We start from the raw sequence: 23,241 nt of genomic DNA on the forward strand, positions 1-23,241 counted from the left end.
ACTGTGTGAGCCTCTGTTCACAGATTCCTGGCACTACACTTCAAATTCCTAACCTTCCTATGTTTCTACTTCTTCCAGCTCTTCCTACCTATAAACCTTTCTCCTTTTAACCTTGCCATTTGCATTCGAAAACCTGGATTATACAGCTTTCCTGAAAATCACTTGGAAAACAGTAATGTGTCCTAAATCTCCAGAAGACTTTGGGGAAGAAGGCAACAGTGTTTGGGGATATAATTCTACAGGCTTCCTCATTCTCCATGCATTTAACTCCTGCCTGACCTGGCTTTGTTCGTGTCCAGCATACTGCTAACCTTGCGCCAGGCATTATTGCAGTGATTTTTCCTTTACAGAACACCATGGCATAATTCAAGATGAAAATTAGAGTATACATGAGTGATGAAAAAGCGTATTTGATCAGAAAAGCACTGACCAGTGAGCAGTAGTATACAATTGCCTGGTGCTTAGTGAATCTGCTTATCTCTTTCCCTCTCCCCATCTCACAGGGCACCCAGGGAAGCACATTTCAAAAATTCTGGTGAATGCCTTCCAATTCTATTTTGGTGGGAAAGGCTGAGTTTGCAGGAAATTGGTAATAAAGTATTGGTGCTCTCTTAGCCTCTATCATCTCAATGAATTACAAACTGTTTTAAAGAGTTTCTTTTACCGAGCAGAGGTTACAAATACAGGGATCATCAATACATCCTGTCATTTTGTTTAAAAAAAAAAAAAATGTGCTTACATTATGGCGAGACATTTGAAATTTATATCTAGCAAGTAGTGGCATAAAGATTCCTTTTCTCTTCGCATAGTGTCATCAACAGAAAGCTCAGCAAGAGGTATTTTTAAAATATATATACCCCTGCTTAGATAATATTATATTCATATTAACATTTATTTTACTTCCTTGCTACTTAATGCTTCTATTAAATATTTCAGAAGCACTTTCAGAGACGAAAATTACCTTATTGGAGTGTTGTTAATAGAGGACAGAAGTTCAACAAATTGAGTCTCTTGTACATATTTACATTTCCTGTGCTATTTCAAAACTCAAGAATGAATGGAATGCTTTTGAAAAATCAGCATATTTATCTTTCTTCTTCATCTTTTAGTAAACAATTACCCTAGAATTTCTGCCTTCATTAAGCAGCAACAAAATGTACAAATCAAAGATTTATCTTTAATTTTTGATTAACGTATGTGTCCTTTAATAGTTTTTCATAATAACTCCTTTCTACTTCTGATATCCTTGGAAAATTACGTAATAGCCTTAACTGGGTGAGGCTTAACCTCAGGGTGGGAAAGATACACATGAAGAAGGAACATACGTTACAAAAGCATCCTTTCATAGTGTTTCAGTGTTTCACATTCTCCTGAAAGGTAGCTACTCCCACTTTTTTGCAGTAATGTCAGGGAAACTTCATAAAAGATGCAAAAATATTTCTGAGAATTCATCTGAATAGAAAATTCCAAAGCCCCCTTTTCTGCTTTTATCAGGAAACCTGCCTATGCAGATGGCCTGTTAAATTTTCCAGCATTTGAGTGCAGTGTACCTTATATCTTTAGCTTCTATAGCAGTGCTATCTTAACTCTTCAAGGTACGTCCTAAAAGGAATCCAGAATCTCTTGCCTAGCAAACAAAAAATATAAAAATAAATAGTAAACATGATAAAAAACGAATCTCTTGCCTAGCTGCCATAAGAGCTTTTCTTTCCTATCCAATCTTCACTGTCTGTCTGTCTTCTGTCTTTCCTGTCTCAAATCCTTTGGCCTCTAATCAGCCACCTGTGCCCATTTTCTCCACAGCACTGAGCCCCTTGAAAGTTGAGCCATTGTTTCCCCATTAAAGTGTGTATAGAAGGGGCTCAGTACCCCTTTAAATCTGTAATATAGGTTAGAGCCACAAATTATCTCACAGCTACAATCTACCTAGAGGATTTTATGATGACCAAGATTGATTCCAAGTTCCAGAATACTTTCATTAGGTATGATGGTTACAGTCCTTCCACTTTCTGAGATTTGAACCTGCCGCAAAATGGCAGCAAAGTGCTAGAAGTCCTGGGACCATACTGAGCCACTAGGTGAGAAAGCCACTGACTTACTTTCTCGAAAGGTGAGTGGGAAGGTGGAACATGAATCCTCTCACTTCTCAGGGAGTAACCTTTGACCATTGTGGCCCAGATGTACATACCTCCTAGGAATTCAGCATCCACTGATGTGTCCTCTCTAACTCTCTTTTTACCGTTCGGAATTTCATTTTGTATTTCTTCTTCTGCTCTATACCGACCAACATAATAATCAGCTAATAGACACCCAATATATATTTATTCATAAGTGGGAGTAAAAAAGAAGTTGTTAGCAAAAATTCTGAAATATGTTCCTTTTTTATGTATGCACAGTAGTTGGGACAGTGAATTGGAATATCATGTAGTTCACCAATGCTGTGTAGAATTATTTTCTCAAAAGAATCATTTCTCTCTCACAGTCCTCATAGACATTATCATTTTTAGTGGAAAGTATGAAATTATTTTAAATAATTTTTTTCCTAAGAACCCTACAAGAAAATAGTGTCTAATTTGTAGGGCTTTTTGGGTAGTTACTGAGAATAGCCAATTTAGTATGAATCTGTTTTTATTCCTGACATTCACTTCACTCCTCCATGGTTTTCCAAGATCAACTTACAGTTTGTAAAACCAACATTATCTGATATTTTCGTCACAATGTCATCCAGTGTGTGAACCACTGAGACTTGCTACTAGTTTTGTGGTGGCAGTACTAATACTTTGAGGCCAAACTGAGTTTTTCACAAAGGGCAGCGTAGACTCCTTCATTTATGACTTGTGAAAACTCTCTAGTCAATGTGAAATCCTTAGTAACTAAATGTACACTGTGTTGATAGCCATAAGAAGTCTGCCTGACTTTACAGATTGTTTTCTTACTTGCCGCATTGTTAAACACCACTGACTCTTTGAATTTCAATTTGATATTGCCTTAGTTCTAAATACAGTCTGCCAAATTTGTTTATACAGTATGTATGAACTGGGCAGATGAGACTTTTTTACTTGAACTGTTTTCTGATCTTGTACAAATTACTTAATTTTCCTGTCTGATTCCCCTACCAGCAAAGCTGAGGTAATAGCCCTCATGTCATAGAATTGTTGGGAGGTTTCTGTGAGCTGTACATTCACTTTACTCAACAGTCTGTGGCACCCACAGACTAAGTGCCCTCATGGGTCTTATGTCCCTTGTGGAGAAGTTGGTTAATAAAACAATAAATCGCATAAATAAGCAACATTATTATAGGTTATGACAAGTGCTATGAAGAAATTAAGCAGGGACAATGGTATGGAGATGGCCCCTGGGATGATTTAAGATGAGTAGATTATGTCCAAAGTTATATCTGGAAGAGACTAGACCATAAATGGTTGTTTTCCCTCTCATCATCTAGAGTTTATTGTCTTGCCTTGTATTTTAATATTATGTTTATTATTTTTAAAACAAAAATATGGATTAAATTTTTAAAAATTTTATAAGGTTTATTTTTGTTTTTTTATAAATTTAAGATTTCAAAGCAGACATTTTATTGCTTAGGGTTAATAGTATGCCTCTGTATGTTTTCATTTCTTCATAGGCTAATACAAATCATTTTAAATGTTTTGCTCCAATACAGGTCAATTTTTGCAAGGTTTATCAAAGGACAATCCTAATTATCCGTTAAATCTATTTTTTTCTGCCATTTTGGAATATAGTAAACTTTACAGAGAATATTTGTGTGCTAACTTCCCTTGCTACCTGCTTAAACACTCTAGGCAGCTATTTTGTCTTGAATTATTAGGTACCATCTAACCCAGAGGAAGAGTTATTACTCTTGAATTCACTTAGTGTCTGCATAGTCTTTCTATATCCTTATGTCTTCAGTCATTTTCACTGTAGAGGCCTTAGAAAAGCCCTTTAATGAATTGATTATCTTTGCTTATTCTTCAGCTATCTTAACCTGGTATTTAAGTTATTTCCATTTACCTCCCTCCTTTACACTCTGAACTTAGCTCCCCTGGACAAAGCTTTCACCCTCAACCAGATTGGCTTAGTCACTGTCTGCTGAGTAATCTAAATGTTCCCACTTGTATGGTTTTACTTACTGCCATTTTGCCTCTCAGGCCTCTTGGCCTTTTGGAGTCCTGGGAAGCCAGCTCTGTTTTAGAGGGCCTAATCCTCAGACTTGGTCTCAAACTGGATTTGGGACCTAATCTTCAATTACTACTTCTGTGACCTTGGACAAGCCATTTAACCTCTCTGTGCCTTAATTTCCTCATTGGCATATTGCAGTTAATACTTGTTACACATATAGCCATTGTGAGGCTACTTGAAAATAGTTGTGAAATTGCTTCATGCTCAGTCTGCTTTCCTCTGCACTTTTTCATAGGACTTGTATGGCATCATAGGACTTGTCATGTATTATCAGTTGTCCATTTTTGGAATATACCCTATTTTATGCTTTATGGTCTGTCTCCCCCACCTGGTCAAACCTTTTGTTCTATGTTTTAGTACATCTGTCAGATAAGAGAGAGAGGTAGATGAAAATTCTCAGGGTGACAGTTTGGGGATTACCTGTTCATTTTAATGAACCAGCTGTTCATTTGTATGAGCAAAGTGTTTTATTTATGAAAAGTAGGGTATATAAAATGGTCTAATCTAATTAACTAAATGCTTGTACATAGAGAACTCATAGAAATAAAGGAAAACGCATGGGGAATAACATTTTAAAATATATCATTGGAAAGAAAAAAAGGAAAAGTGACAGAAAGTATTAGTGAGCTGGCAAGGCCATGCAAAGAGAAAATATAGTAAATAAGCCAGTGCTGTTAAGCCCACATAGTAGTATTTGATGTATTGTTAAAATGGATGGTATAATCTGAAAGTTTCCCCAACGTTAGAAAATCTGGGAGATAAAAACATTGGCATTTAGGAGCTGGTTGGGCTCAAATGATTGATAATATGTTGTAGGCATAAATTATAAGGCTATGGAAAATTTGTAAACTTTTCTCTAAATCTATTTAGAATACTTCTTGGTCCTTTCATGGTATTCTGGCTTAATCTTTCCCTAAAATAACCCTATTGCCCAACACATTATAAATCTTCTCTTGGTGTGGGTTACTTGGCTTCCAAGACTTTCCCCAATTCACATGGAACCAGCCCCTCACACCCCCTGGAATAAGCCAGTGTACTTAAGCAAAACCCTGGCGGTTTATAATACAGAATATTGGTTTTTTAAGGAATTTTTATTGTTTGCACAATCAGTCCATTTGATCATTAGTCAATTTTCTTCTCTTCCAGAGATTACAATTAAAAACAAACTGCCTTTTAGACCACAATTTAAAAAAAAGGTTATCAAAGCAAACCCTAAACAGTTGCCCCAAAACTATACAAAAGAAATTTATTGTAAATTGGGAGCCACAACTTTTTAAATGGAATTTGAAATCATTTTGACTTGATGGCAAGTGCTAACAACAAAACAAACAAATCATAATTTCAAAAGAGCTAAAAATAGTGGCATGTAGAGGCTTAAAATTATTTCAGGTAACTTGAAACTTAATCACATAATTAGGATTCGCTGAAACTATTTTAGAAGTTGTTTAAAAGGTAGGCATATCTACTGATTTTCTTTTTGTTAATGCATTTAATTCAATACTCTAGCACAGTTTATTTTAGCTTAATATAAAGGCCTTTCATATTTGATTTCATAATGTGATAGGATTTTTTTAAGGTGGATAGTAAAATTGTTATTTTTAGATATAGCAGAACATGTCATATTCAGAAAACATACATTAAAACTATCAATGTCAGCTACTATTAGAATAAAATAAAGCCAACATGAACTTTATTTTTTACTGCTTCTGTTTTTTGTGGAATCAGGAAAACTCTAATCAGAATTATTAAAACGGGAGGAAAGAGCCATTTTCCATTTCATATTACGGTGTATCCCTTGAGCAATACTTTAGAACTTTTGCTAAGCCACCCATCATATTGACACTTCTAAGTAATATTTTCCTATCTGAATAATCTAGATTACAGTTACTGTTTATTCTTTGCTGATGTCATAGTAGGATAGAGTCCAGTTTTTAAAAAATCTTGTTATGATGGAAACAATGAAGCATATAGTAACAGATTGATGAACGAACCAGATATTAGCTATTAAGTTATAAGAAATTGGAAAATAATAATCAATAAGCATATTTTCAAAACTTTACTGTTTTGGAAAAGCACTCTTCTGGGTGTGTTTGGAAGTCAGATATGTAGTTACTCTATGTTATGTTTTATATATGTGTATTGCATGTGTAGTATATGAATATTTTACAGTACACATCTACTTTGTAAGACTCCCTTATTTACTCACCCATTTGGTGGATTAACATCTGTGAACCTGACACTATTCTAGCTGTTCTCTGTGTTGGGAAATATAGCTGGTAAATAAACAGTCTTGGTTCTTACCCTCACTGAGCATGATCTTATGAAGGAAACAGCTGACAAAGTAATGATGACAAAGTACAATGAATACTTTGGAACTAGCTGGAAGAATATTTAACTAACACTTGGAATTTTAAAGAAAACTGACATTAAAGAAAAGTGGCATTAACTAGGGAACCTAGATCTGACTGTAGGTTACCCAGACTGAAAAAAAAAAAGCACGAGCAAGCATGCGGAGTATTTAACACCAAGATCTACATGAGCAAAGTGATATCTTGTACAGGGACAAACGTGGTCAGTATATAAAATGTGTGTGTGTGTGCGCGTAATTAGTATGCATTGGAATAAGAATGGGGTGGAAAGTTGTGAAGTGAGGGGGTGCAATTATTTTCTGGACTACGTCATGCCTCTGTTACCTCTTGCCTAGATTATTATAATAATTACTAGTATTCTGCCCCCAGACTCTTGCCACTTCAGCTCTTATCCACTCCCACCAAATGAATTTTTTATGAAGTACAGCTTTGCTAATGTCATCCTCCACCTCATTCAGTGGCTTGCTTTCTTTTGTCTGTAGTAGGAAATAGGCAATCTCTAAACTAGTGTTTAAAACCTTACCCAAAGTAAAGTTTATTTTTTTTCTTTTCTTTATTAGAAAAGTTGTGGTTTCACAAAACTATCATATGTGAAATACAGGATTTCCATATACTATCCTATTATAAACACCTTGCATTGGTGTGGAACATTAGTTACAATTGATGATAACCCGTGTTTATAATTGTACTATTAACTTTAATCCATGATTTAACTTAGGGTTCAATCTTTGTGTAGTGTAATTCCATGGATTTTAAAAAATTTTTATTCTTTAATCATATACACAATCTGACATTTCCCCTTTTATTCATTGCTGTTAATTATGTTCACAGTGTTGTGCTACCATCACCACCATCCATTACCAAAATATTTCTATCATTCTGAAGAGGAAGCCTGTACTTTTTAAGCCTTAACTTGCCATTGCCTATCTCTGCCCCATCCCCTGGTAACCTTTATTCTAAATTCTGACTCTGAATATGCTTGCGCTACTACTTTTGAAATTTATTTCTTACTACTCTTATTACAACGTTATTACTTGTCACTGATGCCTTACTTCATGCTATTTCTCCCTGGAATATCTTTTCTAAATCTTCATGTATAAATTCATCCTGTTCCTTGAAGCTATTTCTGATTCTTCTAAATGGAAACATTCCCTTTTTCTTCCAAATTACAGTAACTCTTTATGTGACTGTTTCTTGTGATAACTGTTTGCCTTTTATCCTTACGTGTTATTTATGTGCATGCTTTGTTTCCCTTCCTAGGACACATGCTGATTATTTTGTATATCCACTGCCCCACAGCACTGAGCACACTAGAGGTCTTGCCAAATATTTGGTGAAGAAATAGTTAAATGAGTTCTTCTAGAAGAAATTGAGCTGGTGTAAAATATTTTCAAGGCAAATCTACATCTACACTCCCCGCCCCCCCCCATCCATTTATTTACTTTCTTCTGGCTTATTTTTTTAGACTGAAATAGGAGACAGTGAATTAGACTGAAATAGGAGACAATGAATTACTTTTTTCTGCTTTCTCTTTTGTGTGTGCTTGTGTGTATGCTTGTGTATGTGAGTATGTGTTATATCTAGATATAATCTAGCTCTCCTGGAATAATTTCATAGTCTGTATACTATGGAATTACTGCTGGAAACACAAAAGAAACCTCCCATTTAATTTTTGATTATGTCAATGGGGCCATACTATTTTCATTTTCTATCCCTGGATAGCAGTGGCATCATTTGTTATATCTGAAAACAAACGACAGCAACAAAATAAAGTTACTCTTACTCCCTGGATTACTTAGGGTGCCCTTATCCCGGCTACATTCCTAGTACTTTCCTGCTTCAGCACGTAACATTGGTGTGGCCTTACATGAGATATTTGACCTCTGGAATCCTCAGTTTCCTCATTTGTAATCCTAGGCTAATAAGAATCATGGAATTGTGAGGGGATAGATGATAGAAATTGTTATGAGAGTTAATGATAGCCTTTGTAATTACCTCTGACCAGCAGACCAAAGAGGTCACTGTTATTGACAGGATTCTCCCCATTGTAATCGTCTTTCAAACAAATGAAAATAATCCTATTGAAATCTCTTACCTCCTTACTTGGAAATTTAGAGTATGCCAGTTTACTTTTATAAACATTTATGGCAACTATGAAAATTTAACTGGAGCATAGACAACTTATAACAGGTTTAAAATCAATATTGTCAAGTTAACATTGGGGGAAGCGGACTTGGCCCAGTGGTTAGGGCGTCCATCTACCACATGGGAGGTCCGCGGTTCAAACCCCAGGCCTCCTTGACCCGTGTGGAGCTGGCCCATGCGCAGTGCTGATGCGCGCGAGGAGTGCCCTGCCACGCAGGGGTGGCCCCCTCGTAGGGGAGCCCCACGCGCAAGGAGTGCGCCCCGTAAGGAGAGCCGCCCATTGTGAAAGAAAGTGCAGCCTTCCCAAGAATGGTGCCGCACACACACAGAGCTGACACAACGAGATGATGCAACAACAACAAAAAAGAAACATAGTTCCCAGTGCCGCTGATAAGGATATAAGCGGTCACAGAAGAACACACAGCTAATAGACACAGAGAGCAGACAACTGGTGGGGGCGGGGAAGGGGAGAGAAATAAATTAAAAAAAAAAAAAAAGTTTATATTGGAACTGCCTAAAACCTCTAGCCATCAGTGGGTGAGAATGGAAGTATATTGTATAAAATCCATTATTACTCATTTCAAATGCTAAGTGTCATCAATACATACTTTCCTTAGTATATCATCTGTATTGAATTGAAAAAAAATACTTAAGAGCTTCCATAGGTTCATTTTGTGATCTGGATCCCTTGACCCTCTTTTTCCCCTAATATCTTTTGCTTGCTACGAACAAGATGTATAGAAACAACCCTTTGGTTATGGAGGTATTGCTAGTCCTAAGACTTTGTCTTAGGACAAGGTGCCCAAGGGAACAAAGGAGAGTAGCTCTTTTTTTTTTTTCTCCAATTCCTTGCCCTTGAGAACCCCATTCTCCTGCATTCTAAGAAATGATCTCCTAGAGGATCTGTGATACCAGAAATAGAAGTATCAATTTTGCTGGCAGATACCATAAACAGTTATCTTGAAGTAAATGGCCAAAGCTGGGTTTAGAAAGAGCTATGGGAAAGGTTGTGACTGATGTGTGAAGAAGGACTCTGTGCTTCGGTATATATACACCAGCCTGTGCTCTCAGAGTAGCAGTCATTAGAATCATCTGGGGAACTTTAAAAATATACCTATGCCTGGGATGTGGCCAAGACCATATAAATCAGAATATCTGAGGATAGAGTCCAGGTATTGGAATTTTTAATTTATAATTATAGCCACGATTGAGGACCAATGACTTAGGCCCTACAGTGTTGTCAATTTGGATATAACTGGGACACCAGGAAATGCCTCTTGTCTCCTATCATCTCTTGTTCATTCTACAAACATTTACGAAAAATGCTTACGTTGTAATGATAGGTTTCATCTTGTCTTCAGTAAGTTCTTAGCCTAGAGGGGTATATAGACTTGTAGAAATTACCTGTAATATAATTTGACAGGTGGTTTAATCAATGTCTGAATTCACTACTGTGAGTTTATTATACCTGGCAATTTGAAAGGGAAGAAGTGGAAGGGAGAGAAAGTGAAAAAGCAAATTTCCACAGAAAGTGTCATTTGAAAAGGGTCAATTCTCGTAATCAAATTTCACCTGTGAAAATTGACTTCTTATTGTCACTCTCTTAAAATACCCAGTTTCTTAATGGTTAGAGAAATGAACATTAGTTGATTCTTACTTTGGACAGTGGGCAAGCTTTCTCACGGCAACCCCTTTGCTTACTGTTTTTGGATATAATTTCATGAATGAAGGCACCATTTGGATGGGAGAATACCTGCTTGAAGCCACCTAGCTAGTGGGCGAGAGAGCTAGACTGAATCTCCTTGTCTCCTGGATATGTGTCCTTCTCACTGGACTGTGGTTTTGCAATCTTGTGCCACTGGAGACTTAGTGTGGGTTAGTTCATCCAGAACATTCTGACTTGATGGTGGGCTGGAGAAGGATGCTGACACAGGGGAGGTTGAAGGAAGAAAAGAGAAGGTTGCTTTCAAGCATGTTGGAGACTTGGGCCTGAGTGATGGGAAGCAGGGCTCCCAGGGTTCCAGGTGTGTGAAGAATGTGCTGAGAGAGGGGGAGAGATACTACAATTTCCATTTGCTGAGCACCAGATCATAATTGAGGCCCTTGTGCACATTCCCTCATTTAATCTTCACACCATCCCTAGGGAGATATTCGTATCTTTTCATAGACTAGGACATTGCAGTTCAGTGAGGTTGAATAATTAACTTCGAATAAATATCAAAGCTGGGATTTGAGCAAACACCTTCTGATTCCAAATCATGTGATCATAACCATTTATTTTGCTGGAGCTGGAGCTATACTGCTTTTTCATGTCAAGCCCTGGGATTGTTCCTATGTGTGTATTTCTAAGTCTTATGTATTTGAGAAGCCCTTAAGCCAAGAACACAGATGATTCCAGCAAGTGATGATTCTTATTTGGATGGAAGCAGAACTATCAAGTTGTGGTTAGATAACAATAGTAAGAAGTTACCTTAAAAAGAAGCAAAAGGGGAGGAGAATAGGGGAGAATATAATTGAATGAAGAGAAAATAGGGCTACGATGTGTGAGTTGATAGAGGTCCTGGAGAAGAGGAATGTTTGAGAACTACTTTCTTGAACAAACTATCTTATATTCTGAAATACAGCTGGGACTCATTCCCTTAGCAGAAATTTACTGGGCTCACTTGACCTGGCCTAGCTTGTGGGTCCAAGAAACTGGAATCATGGCCCCTCTCTGAAAACAGCCACAACCTACCAGGTCCAGGGACATGCGAAGAATGCACAGTGCAGCCTCAGAACCAGTATTAAGAGAGCGGCTTGTACAAAGTGCTAAGGAAGGCAAAACAACTGTTTTTCGTAACAGCACCAGCTTTAGCCAGAACTAGAAAGAGCAAATAAAAAAATCACAGATCTGATGCTTTACTCACTTAATGCACCAAGCTGGATATTTAGCAGAACCAGACTTTCAGCCTAAATGTTGTTGATATGATAGCAGGAATAAAAACATCATGTGACTGCCGTCTGTGCTTTTTCCTCTCATGCTCACATTGTGGCTTATTAAAAATCAGAATTGCCACGGCTGACTTGTCTCTGAGGCCCAACATCTCCATGCTTTTCTTCTTAAATCAGCACTTAAGAAGATGCCATGTAGCTTTGGATTGCTGTTTAGGATATAGCACTTGTGATGACTAAGCTTCATCAAGTTTAAGTGATGGCTGAATACTCTTCTGCCTTACAGACTCATCTTACAGTTGTTTTGTAATAATCCCAGTTTGTAGTTATCCATTTTATTTATTTGCTTGTTTCTCACTAATATGGATCTTTTCCCCAAAAGCTCTTCAAGGGTATTGGAAACATAGATGAATTCTTTCTACTTCTGAGGCTTTCCTCTTGTACTCCCAATAATAATTTTTAGGCAACATTTCTTGAGGGGTACTTCTTTAGACATTTGGGGAACTGCCCTAGAAAGTGAGCAGAAGTCCCTCAGGGTGAAAGTGGCATGCGGAAGGGGGAGACAGACTCAGATACCTTATGCTGAGATACTTACTGCCTTTTTGCTTCAAGAGATTTTTTTCCCCCACCCTTACTGCTTTACTGCAGCAGTCAGCATATGATAGAGACGTGTTCTGGGCTCATGAGCCAATTGTCTTTCTCCTCTCAGCAGCCTGAAGTCTGGGAGAGAGCTGATGGCCATGCACAATTTTAGCAAATTGTCATGGGGTTGCGGGGGAGGGGAGTGTTTTCCCCACAGGGACGGAGCCAGTGTCATTGAGCACATTTTGTTCAAGTACAGAGTTGATCTGTCTGAAGGAGACTGTGGCCGCACTGTCACCTGTGGTGAGGACTTTTATCACCTCACCTTTTCTTCAAGCTCTGTTGTTATTTTATGTGCAGCAGTAGCATTTAATAGCTGGATTTGAATTGAGGCAGAATTTGTGAGGTCAGAAAGTGGTAACATTTGTTTTCAGTTAGGGAATCCCACATGTTTACCAAGGAGTATGAATGAAAAATTGGGGAGAAGGAAGAATCTTTGATGTCTGACATAGATGATTTCATCTGTAAAAGATTGGAGAGCAGTGAAATGTTGTAATTTTGCATGTAACTGTCAGACAACGTTTTGGACATCTGTTATAGATTAGAAAATTATTTAAACTTTAATTATAAGCATAATATATGCTATATCATCTAGTGGAGTTTGATGAAAGATTTCCAAAGGAAATATTGACATGGGACTTGTGAAACATTAAATAATACTATACTTTAAAGTTTATCTTGAGTACATAACAAATATTATCATTTTAGATAATGTAAAGACAGGGTTTACTTTCCCATATTTATAGGCTTATGTAGCGTTTAGCAGATATAATTATAGCAAGTGCTGCATATAAATACAAGGTCATGGTATGACTTCATCAAAGTGTTGTTGCTCTCTGATTTCCTTTGTTTTTGTATTGCTGATTTAGAAGACCTGCCCCTTAAAATTTAACATTCTTACTGTAATGCTGACTTATATATTTTTCATTTTATATATATATTTATGAAGTAACCATTTGACGATTTGTGATCTATCTAAATGGCAGGTTGGGCTAGTGAAACCATAGGTAACCCAAGAATCTTGTGCCTCATAATGATGTCTCTTTTTGAGATAGATAACATAAAGCAAATATTTAACTTGTTAGGTGTTCAATTGTTATTTTCTACTTTTGATCCTATAATGCAGGTCCTGTAGAGGAAAAAAAATTTCCAGAAAAACTGAAATTTACAATATTGTCTAATTTCTTCTGTTATGTTAATTTTGGACATACTAGGTGGATCATTCTCCTTAAAAATTCATTGCTTGTATTGTCTAGCCCCCTTTGCATAACTCTAAGGGGGTTGGAGCATCCGTTTGAATCTGGCTTACTCTGCTTAGAATCATCTATGTTTCTAGCATGAGCAGTCATTGATTAGGGGTCAGTCACATTTAAAGATGCATGAGGGAGGTATACTTGATGCAAATGCATACTTCTGCAGTTAGGCTGCCAGGGTTCAGTTATGTATCATTGGGTACATTGCTTATCATGTCTGTATGTACTCCAGTTCCCTTTCAGTGTAAAATATTACAGAAACATTCACAGTGATGTTGAGAGGATTAAATCAATATCTGTAAAGTCCCTAAAACAGTACCTGAAATATAGGAAGCATGACGTAAGTTTTTACCATTCCTTTAATGTAATAAAAATGTATCTTTTGATTTTTAATCAAAATGTCACAGGGAAGTATTTAAAGCACGTGGTGCTTTGGCTATATGACTGCAGTAGAAGCTGACATAGGTTTGTAAAAAAAATTGTTTCAGTCTTCCAAGAGACTAAGGAAATAATTATATACATCTGACCTAGAAAGTTTACCTCCTTATTTTACCCTTAGGAAAAACCCTGGAAATATAATAGAGACAGTTGTGCTGTAATTTACCTAATAATGGTACAGTGATGAATTGGGTACTATTTATAAAACATTTTGTATTTCTAAATTGAAAGGCATGCACTACAAATAGAGCACTAAATTTTATTGTGTAACTGTTCGGGCTTTTAATTATTAGCCAAGATAGAAGAGTGTCTGATTTAGATGCCATTAAACTTCAGAACTGTTTCGGCTACCGTTTAGAAAGCCTGACAGTCGCTGTACTGAAAAAACAATGAAGCAATTAAAAAAATAATAGAAACATGGTGATCTGGCATTTCCAGTTTTATGATGCTATAAAAAAGCAGCCAGCAAATGTTGGCCTCTTTAACGGTGCTGGCATCTACCAAATGTCACTGGGCTTTCACAAGGTCATGTAGACTCTGATTTGGCTCATGGATACCAGCCAGATCCATCTTTGGAGCCCAGGAAGAAAGTGCAGTAGGGGCAGACAATAGGTATCCTCTTAAAGCCTTTTGGTCACATTGGTGTCCGTGATGGTTATGTACTTTTTTTCCTGGGATTTTGTGGGATCGAGGAAGCGATAGGTGTAAGGAAAAAGTGACACTTTCTTCTTACAGTATCTTATCATGAGCTTCTCTAAATAGAAGATCCTTGTGGGTCCTCTCTGTGGAGGGTAAGGTTTATTCAGATGGCCTATCGGCTAAAATTGTGTGCTGATGTAACTGTTGCTGTCATAGTTGTTATGTATAGCTGATCTCACACAGACAAAAGCTGCTTGAGAAAGAAGTGATGTTTTTGTAACAGGAACGCATGTGTGAGCTTTTTTGCCTTTCTTTACCACCTGAACCGCAGCTAACTAGGTTCTCATGGATTACATAATACTTATCTAGATGTGTAGAGTTTCAGTTATGCCGTTTTCAAAATGATAAATGGGAATTGTGCAATTAAAGTCTCCTAAGTTGTCAGGGGAAAAAAGTCATAGTATCCTGATGGTTGAGCTAGAGTGCGTTAATACTACGTCAGCATTGAGGATATTTTGGGATTTGTAAATGTCACTTTAATGTCCAAGGTTCTTCATCATCAGTTTTAGGAATGTTCTACAAAGTAGTGACTAGAACAGCCATTGAATACTGAGAGGGTTCTTTAAGTAGCTTGAGAAGTCAAACCTAAAATCTCGTTTGAGATCAGATTAGACTTTGATAGGAAAATTGTTTAATGTCCATAAAACTGGATCCGTTATATTCTTTCACATTCTTTCCAACCATGGTAAAATTACAAATTTAAACTCAGTGGGTATTCTCTGTGTGTGTGTATTTTTCTTTCTTTCTTTTGCTGCCAGTCGCAATAATTACTAAGCTAAGGTGTGTGTATGAATTTGAACTTTTTATGGGATCAGGAAAGGGAAACGTCAAAATTTGCCTTACATTGCATTTCATTTGAAAACTTATTTTTTATCTGTGGTCAAAATAATTGGAAGAATTTGGGTCTATTTAAATGAAAATGCTGTCACAAATGTTTGCTTCTTGTTCTCATTGGTATTATAGAATTCTCCCAGCTCTGCTGGTTGAATTGTGCTCCAAGCATTTGGTGTTACGTTGATTGGATGAAGAAATAGCAGTGCACGTCTAGAAAGTTAAGCTTTAAGTATTGATTAGTGTTGCTATATTTACTTTATGTTAAGTTTAGAAGATTAGAGAATAGCAAAATAAGAGGAGAACTGACTTCTTCCTTAAAGCTCAATGAATATGCTGAGCATTTCTTCCTGGTGTCACCCGAAAGACCAATGAAGAAATTAAAATAGAAGCTGTGCTTGATTTAAAGAACATTTTCTTGCCTTTCCAGCTGGTAAACTGTGAAATAAGTACAAACATGCCATGATATTAGAGATAGGAAATTATATAAGAAAAAAAATTCTATTTACTAATCTGGGTTAAAATGTCATGACTATTTTAAAATAAAAAATGAATAAAAAATTACTGTTAATAAGTAAATACTATCTATTCACTATGGAGTATGTCGTAGTATTTAAATATAGTAAATATAAATACATCAACAGTTTATATACTATATATTTACTATATAGTTAGTATTCTGTAGTATTTCTAAAATAATAAAAACTAATATCAAAACAGTGAAATCTTTACAGAGTAAGGAAACAAACAAAAAAGAAGATAAATCATCATTTTTTTCCTACTTTAAGAATTTCTTCCAAATAATAATCCAGTATCCCTTTAGGTTTTATTCTGTGGTTCTCTAAAAGTCATTAGATATTTTTCTGAGTAAAACAATGACATAAATTTTAAGTCATATATCCTACATTTCTTGAATTTGCAGCAGAAGCAAAATCAAAATTTGTTATCCTCATGCTGCTTCTAGAAATAGGAGCATGATTGGGGCATGTATACGTGTATGTATTTTTACTTAGTTTGAAAATATTTACATATAATTAAAACCATGACATGGTGTAGTGGGCCTGCCTCAGTTCCAGATTAGCTGTAACAGATCTTTGATTATTTTTCTGGGTTCTCTAGCTACTTAGTTTGTCTTTCTCAGTAGCTTCTTCCTGAAAGTACATGTCTAACTTTGTTATCCTGAAAAGATTTTCTGTAGAGAGCTGCAAGCCAAGGAAATGTTGTTTTATTTGTTTAAAAGCAAAAACAAAAACAAATAGAGTCAGCATCCCTAGTATTGTAGTTAACAAGTGAATGAGCTATTGATATGATTTTGGAATTCATTTACTCTTTGATATGCCACTGTCTTTATATGCTTTTATTTGGAATGCAAGAAAAAAATAGCACACATTGAAACTCACTTCTTATACCTGGAAAGTTTTGAGTGGCTCAGCTGTCAACATTTGGCAAAATTAGAAGGAATGACTGGTCAGCCTCCCACTCCTTTTGAGTCAGACATTGTAGTATAAATCTATTATCTTATGTTTAAGGAAATTCTTGGAATTAAAAAAAAATCCTACTATTTAAAAATAAGTGAAAATGTGTAAAGCTGATTTATATCAAACTATTTTGGATTATCAATTGTTCTTAATTACATGTGACCCCATTAAATTCCATTAGGTGGAAAGCAGTGGTTGGTGCTTAACCAGGGGTGATTTTTACCCCCACTCTTCCTCCTCTCTCTGCCTAAAGACATTTGGTTATGTCTGGAGACATTTTTAGTTGTGACAACCGGGAACAGGGTGCTGCAGGACTCTGATAAAGGCCAAGGAAGCTGATAAATAGCCTACAGCGCACAAGATATTCCCCCACAATTAAGAATTATCAGACTAAAATGTTAATGATGCTATAGTTGATATGCCTTGAACATTTTTTAAAATTTTATTTTTAAAGAAGCTTTAGATTACATAAATGTTACATTGAAAATATTGGGGATTCCCTTATACCCCACCTTCTCCCCCTCCCACACTTTTCCTCTTTAGCAATATCTTTCATTAGTGTGGTACATTTGTTACAATTGATGAACGCATATTGAATCTTTGCTGCTAACCATGATCTATAGTTTACATTATGATTTATACTTTACATTGCACAATTTTATAAGTTTTGACAAAATGTATCCATCACTGCAATATAATGCAGGACGTTTTAGGATGTATGTGTTCTTGTAAGCTGACCCAAGTCCTTATGGAAACAAGTGGGTCATAAGGATATACTACAATATACTCTGTGTTAGATACAGTAATTTACTTTGAATATTTGAAGAAGTCAGTAGATTGTAATTCAGAGATAAACTCATATCCACTAAATGAAAATGAAAACAAAACACTGAGTATATGTGTGTACGCATATATGTTTGTGTGTATAAAGTATGTTTTCTTCTTAATCATTTTATAAATTGCCATTTTATCTCCTACCACTAGATACTGTAATTTTTAAATAAAGATATACATATACACACACATATATGTACATGTATTCATCCATACATTAGAACTGAAATGATACATTTTGCCATTGTTTTTTTTTTTGTTGTTGGGGGGGTGGGCAGTTTTTTTCTGAGCTATTTTTAATCATCATAGTTGAAAAAAAAATCTTTAACTGTTTTCAATGCGAAGATTGTCAGAGTTTCTGGCCAATATCTGAATTACAAATATCTCCAGAAAGTGCTTCCAAAACATTTACATAACTCAGCAGTCCAAAAGGAAATATTGATTTTGTGTAACAACCGAAATAAATGGCTCTAGTTTGAACAGTCTTATCAGAAAATCAGTATTTAATTGAAAGCTGGAAAAGACATGAGTATATATACTCCTATAATATTTTTCATTGCCCTTTTATTTCCAGAACCTACCCAATTATGACTCGGTTATTTTTAATTCTACCACATAGTTACCATTTGGCAGCTTAATAACATATCTCTTTAGAATCTGACTTCATAAATCACAATATTCCTTTTATTTTAGGTGGCAGAATTATAATTTAAAACGGGAAATTAGTTTGCCCAGTTTTCCAATAGAACTTTTATTATTTTTTTATTAAGCAAATTTGGTCAACGTCCAAGTAAGATAACATTTTATTTTCAATTTTAAAATGCTAAGAAATTGCTTTCTCATTTTTCTGATTTCCATATCTGGTTTCATTCAGTTTTATCCCTATTCTGGTTTGCTGTTAATTACATAACTTCTGTTATATCCTACAGTATATATCGTATTATATACATCATTATTCTCATGATTTTTATGTACATGTACTATGTGTGCCCCTATTATAACACAGTTAGTAAAAAGTCCGCTTACGTGATGCTGCTTAAAAATGTAACCAGACATTTTTTTGAGAATCAAACAATTTATCTAAATGTATGCTTCCCTTTTTATAATTACAAATTGTAACAATTTCAAGGACTTATTAGAAAAAAATTCCTGAATTCATGGTTGAACAACTTGTATCTTCGGAAATTGAGAATTGATTAATTGATCCCTCAAATGATTGTTATTGGGCTCATACAGGCTCTTGAGACTAAAAGGGAGAAAATTGTTCTTATTTGGACAGGCTACTTATAATTTAAAGGCATAAAAATTAAGAGGAAGAAAATGGGCATCTGGGCTAATGTTTTACTGAACTTCCTGCTTTCCCTTAAAAAAAAAAAGTCCATATATACATAACAATATCCTTAGACTCTGGGTTGAGTAAATCCCATAAAAAACCTTGAATGGAGTTTAAGGTATCCATGGTATAGGCTCTATGTAAAGTGTCCAATTATTCAGATGGACAGCTCTTGGAAAGTGAGATTTTATTGCAGTCAACAAAAGCAAAGCAAAGAGATGTAACATTGTTAGAAATATATTGGATTGACATTTTTATTTTTACTTAACTGAATGTGGCAAATGCACAATGATGATTAAGGGCCAGCCTTATATAACTGATGATTGCCATGCATTGTTATATTGGTTTTCCTAACTGTATTATTTACTTACTTACTTATTTCCCCCCTTGTGGCTTGTTCCTTTTCTTTTTTGCTATCTCTTCTCTGTGTCCATTCACTGCCTGTTTTTTCTGCATCTGCTTGTCTCCCTTTTGTTGCGTCATCTTGCTGTGGCAGCTCTTCACGGTGCATGGGCTGTCGGCTGTCTGCGGCGCATGGGCCAGTTTTTGCCTTCACAAGGAGGCCCTGGGACGCGAACCCAGAGCCTCCCATATGGTAGATGGGAGCACAACAGATTGAGTCACAGCCACTTCCCATAACTGTATTATTTTTAGTACATTTTAACAGATATGGTGCTACATTAAACAACTTCTGCTTGCAAGTAGCTTGAGAACTTAAGTAAAGGAAGGACAGGGAAATAATTAACATTTATTGACAGAGTGCTATACCAGGCACCATGTGTGAGATTGGCCGTCGTTGTGCTCAATCCTTATACATCACCAATGAGATAGCTGCTTCTATTATTATTATACAGAAAAGACGTAGCCACTCAGAGAATTTAACTAACTTCTAGAGTCACACAGCAACTAGGTAACAAAGCTGCAGTGTATGTTTGATAAAATTTTACATTTGCGGCAATAGGTAAAACTGCGTGTAGCTATCAAAACTGAATAAAAACTTCTTTTATTCTTACTTTGTATTGATCCTACCAGCTCAATTTAAGGTATCTCGAAGTGAAATCTCTAGATGATTTAGAATAGTAGCTCCTATACATAAATCTATATATGTTAGCTTTATTGAACTCCTGGTTTTAGAGATTAGAACTTAATGTCATTGTACAGATTTTAGGATGACAAATGCGTTGAATGTCCACACATGTCTCCTTTCCTGCCTGGTGAAACTTATAAACCTCCTTGCTATTACTTTTTCTTTTTCTTTTATTGTGATAAGCTTTATCATGCATTTAAGTTACTAGCCTCTGAATAAAAGCATCATTAGTCCAGTACCACTCAGAACTCAGGTATGGCATTAGAGTCAGTTTTTATTCTATCTCTTCATTGTCTCCAAAATAGAGTAAGAGCAGAATTCATCGTTAAATTAAGCATTTAGTAAGAAGCGGCCATCCAGTCATTCATTCTGCAAATGTTATTGATGGCCTGTGTTGGGCCAGCAACCAGGCATAGAGGTGGATGAAGCTGGTGATGAACCCATGTTGAATTTACCTTAACTCTGCAAAGGAAGACATGCTGCTGGTGATTCTCTTGGGTTTTAGGCAACCTTCTAGCAGAGTGTTTATTCTGAATTATTTTTTACCTTTTTATTTGTCGTACCACAATTATTCAGCAGCACAGTGAGTGTAAAACAAATTTTGTACTTCTAAGAAGCTAACTTTATCTGATATCACTTTCAGAGGTTGCTTCATTATTTTTATATTTTTTGCCTGTGTCAATGAGAAATTCATGTGGCTTTGCAGAATTGTATTCTGTATTGCTTTCCACCATATCAGAATCATCAGGAATACTTGTTAAAAGTAGGTCCTTGGGCTTCCACACCTATTGCCATAGACTCTCTTGGGGAGAGACTCCATTTACATACTTTTAAAGATTCCCAGCTGATTCTTAGAAACACAGATTTTTGGAAGTGAGAGTCTAGTGCAATCAAATCAAAGTGAGCAATAGATATGTAATATATGTAAGAAATGTGGTAGAATAGCATTTTTCCTGAGTGAATACAGTAAATGCACAATAAAAAAAAGTTCTGAGATTCTGTTAAACACTTTGTGATATGCTGACATAATATATAGGGAACACTTGTGATTCTTCCTTTCCATTATTTCAATCTCGGCTGTGTTCAGAGGTATGAGGAGCTGGGTGGTTTATGTTCAATGAAGGGCTAAGAAGACCATTGTAAGTGTTGGCAAGGCCTGGTTTGAGGCTCAGAGCTGTCTCTCGGCTCTTTATGGAACTATAGAAGCTGACTTGAGTGAATTGACAGTAACTGAATCCTCAAGATGAATATAACCCCTCTGATTTGTACTTTAAAATATAGAGTCTTGGTAAGAAATATAAAATGAGGATATTGAAAGCCAGAATTTCTCTCAGAACCCATTTGTTCTCTAGGAGAGCTCAATTGGATAATCCTGAAATCAGGCCATGTATCATCTGTGGGCTTCTTTGTTTTGGCCAGTTGTGCTCTATGGTTTGTCTTAAGTATTGTTTTTGTTATTGTTTTGGTAGCTGCTTTGCATTGAGATGCTTTTAAGCTAATAATATGTCATGACCAAGCATGGTATTTTATATGGAATAGGACATATATATGTAAATGTTACTTTAAATTTGAACATATCAGTAGCCATGACTAATAGATGTTGTGAAGATTATTGTCATGCCAATGCTTTGTTTTTCTTTTGTTTGATATACAATTTAAAATCAGGGGTAGTGATGGCAGTAGCCTGACTCAGGATGCCAGAGTACATGGCATCCAGAGTCTTACCTTACTTAGAGAGTGCCACATAGTGCCCAGAGAATGGCATTGGCATTATCTCCTTTAATTTTCGTAATCTATGGTTTTGGTTATGTAGAAATTTTGTAATAAAGAGCCTGAGGTTTAAAGATCATACTTAAGTAGCTCATACAGCTGATGAGTGAGAGTGATCTGTAAACCCTTTGCTGTCACTACTGTCTCCTTCTTTCTCTTGATTGAAAGTGGTATTATTAATGCTTCATTGCATAAAGTTTGTTGAAATAACAGGCAATATCCTATGGTCTTATTAGTCCAGAAAGGTATAGAAACTTACTCCAAAAAATTTTAATTAGAAAAAGCAGAAATAGATGATTCAAATTAGAATTCTGACTGATTACAACATAAATATAAGCATCAATTTTCTGAGTCAATTTACAGTATAAGATCAAATTATGCTAAATTGATTTTTCTGAGAAAAATGAAAGAAAATTCAAGAAGGTAGTTGATGGCTTCAATTAAGTCATTCTTTACCTTTGAAAACATTCTGTTTAAATTTATTGTTAAGGTAGTAATTGACAAGATCTGTTACTGTCAATATGATTTGACATATTTTGAAATAATATGGATGCAGTCCCTCATCCAATATTGTGTATTCTAGACTTTAATATTTTTTATCAAGAGGTCATCCCGAAAGGAAGATACATTCATATATTTAATTTTATAATAACTCATTTTGTTTCTCCATTTTATAGTATACATTTTTGTAAGATAGATAAGTCTCTTTCTTATGGTTTTATAGTTCTTGGGAGACAGAGATCAGATTTGTCTTTGAATGGTTCAAAGTTAAAGGTTACATTTTTACCTACATTCTTTACATTTAGTAATCTTTCTCTAAAAAGGAGCTTGTGGAAGTTTTTTTCTTTTCTAAATATATCTTTCCTAATATATGGGCTTATAAATAGGAATTTTAACTTTGTTTTTAGACACTTGTAGAAGTGTTTTATTGAATGTACAACATGCTTTGAGTCTTCTAAGTTCATTTCTTAAGAACTCATTACAAGTAAAAATAAAGGGTAAAACCTCGTGATTCTTTTGGGTTCATTAAAGTTAACCATGAAATATATGATACCAGGGAACCTAACATTCTTTATTTCCTAATCTGTGATTTAGTATTCTCAGGCAGTTGGTAGATTTTTAAACTTTAATCCAGAAATATTAGTACTAAAATTGTTAAAATGAATGAACTTCTATATGCTTTTATCCTTTTTCAAATGTCTTACCTCTTTTTGACAATGCATTTGAGTGAATTCACTACTTATTC

The 23,241-nt window shown here is 35.6% G+C and overlaps 1 protein-coding gene across 22 annotated transcripts in view; it reads left to right on the forward strand.

Moving 5' to 3' along the window:
- MBNL1 (muscleblind like splicing regulator 1) overlaps positions 1–23,241 on the forward strand; it is a 208,091-nt gene that overhangs the window by 143,154 nt on the left and 41,696 nt on the right. The window lies entirely within an intron of this gene.

The sequence above is a fragment of the Dasypus novemcinctus genome, chromosome 4 (assembly GCF_030445035.2).
Source record: "Dasypus novemcinctus isolate mDasNov1 chromosome 4, mDasNov1.1.hap2, whole genome shotgun sequence".
NCBI lineage: Eukaryota > Metazoa > Chordata > Mammalia > Cingulata > Dasypodidae > Dasypus > Dasypus novemcinctus.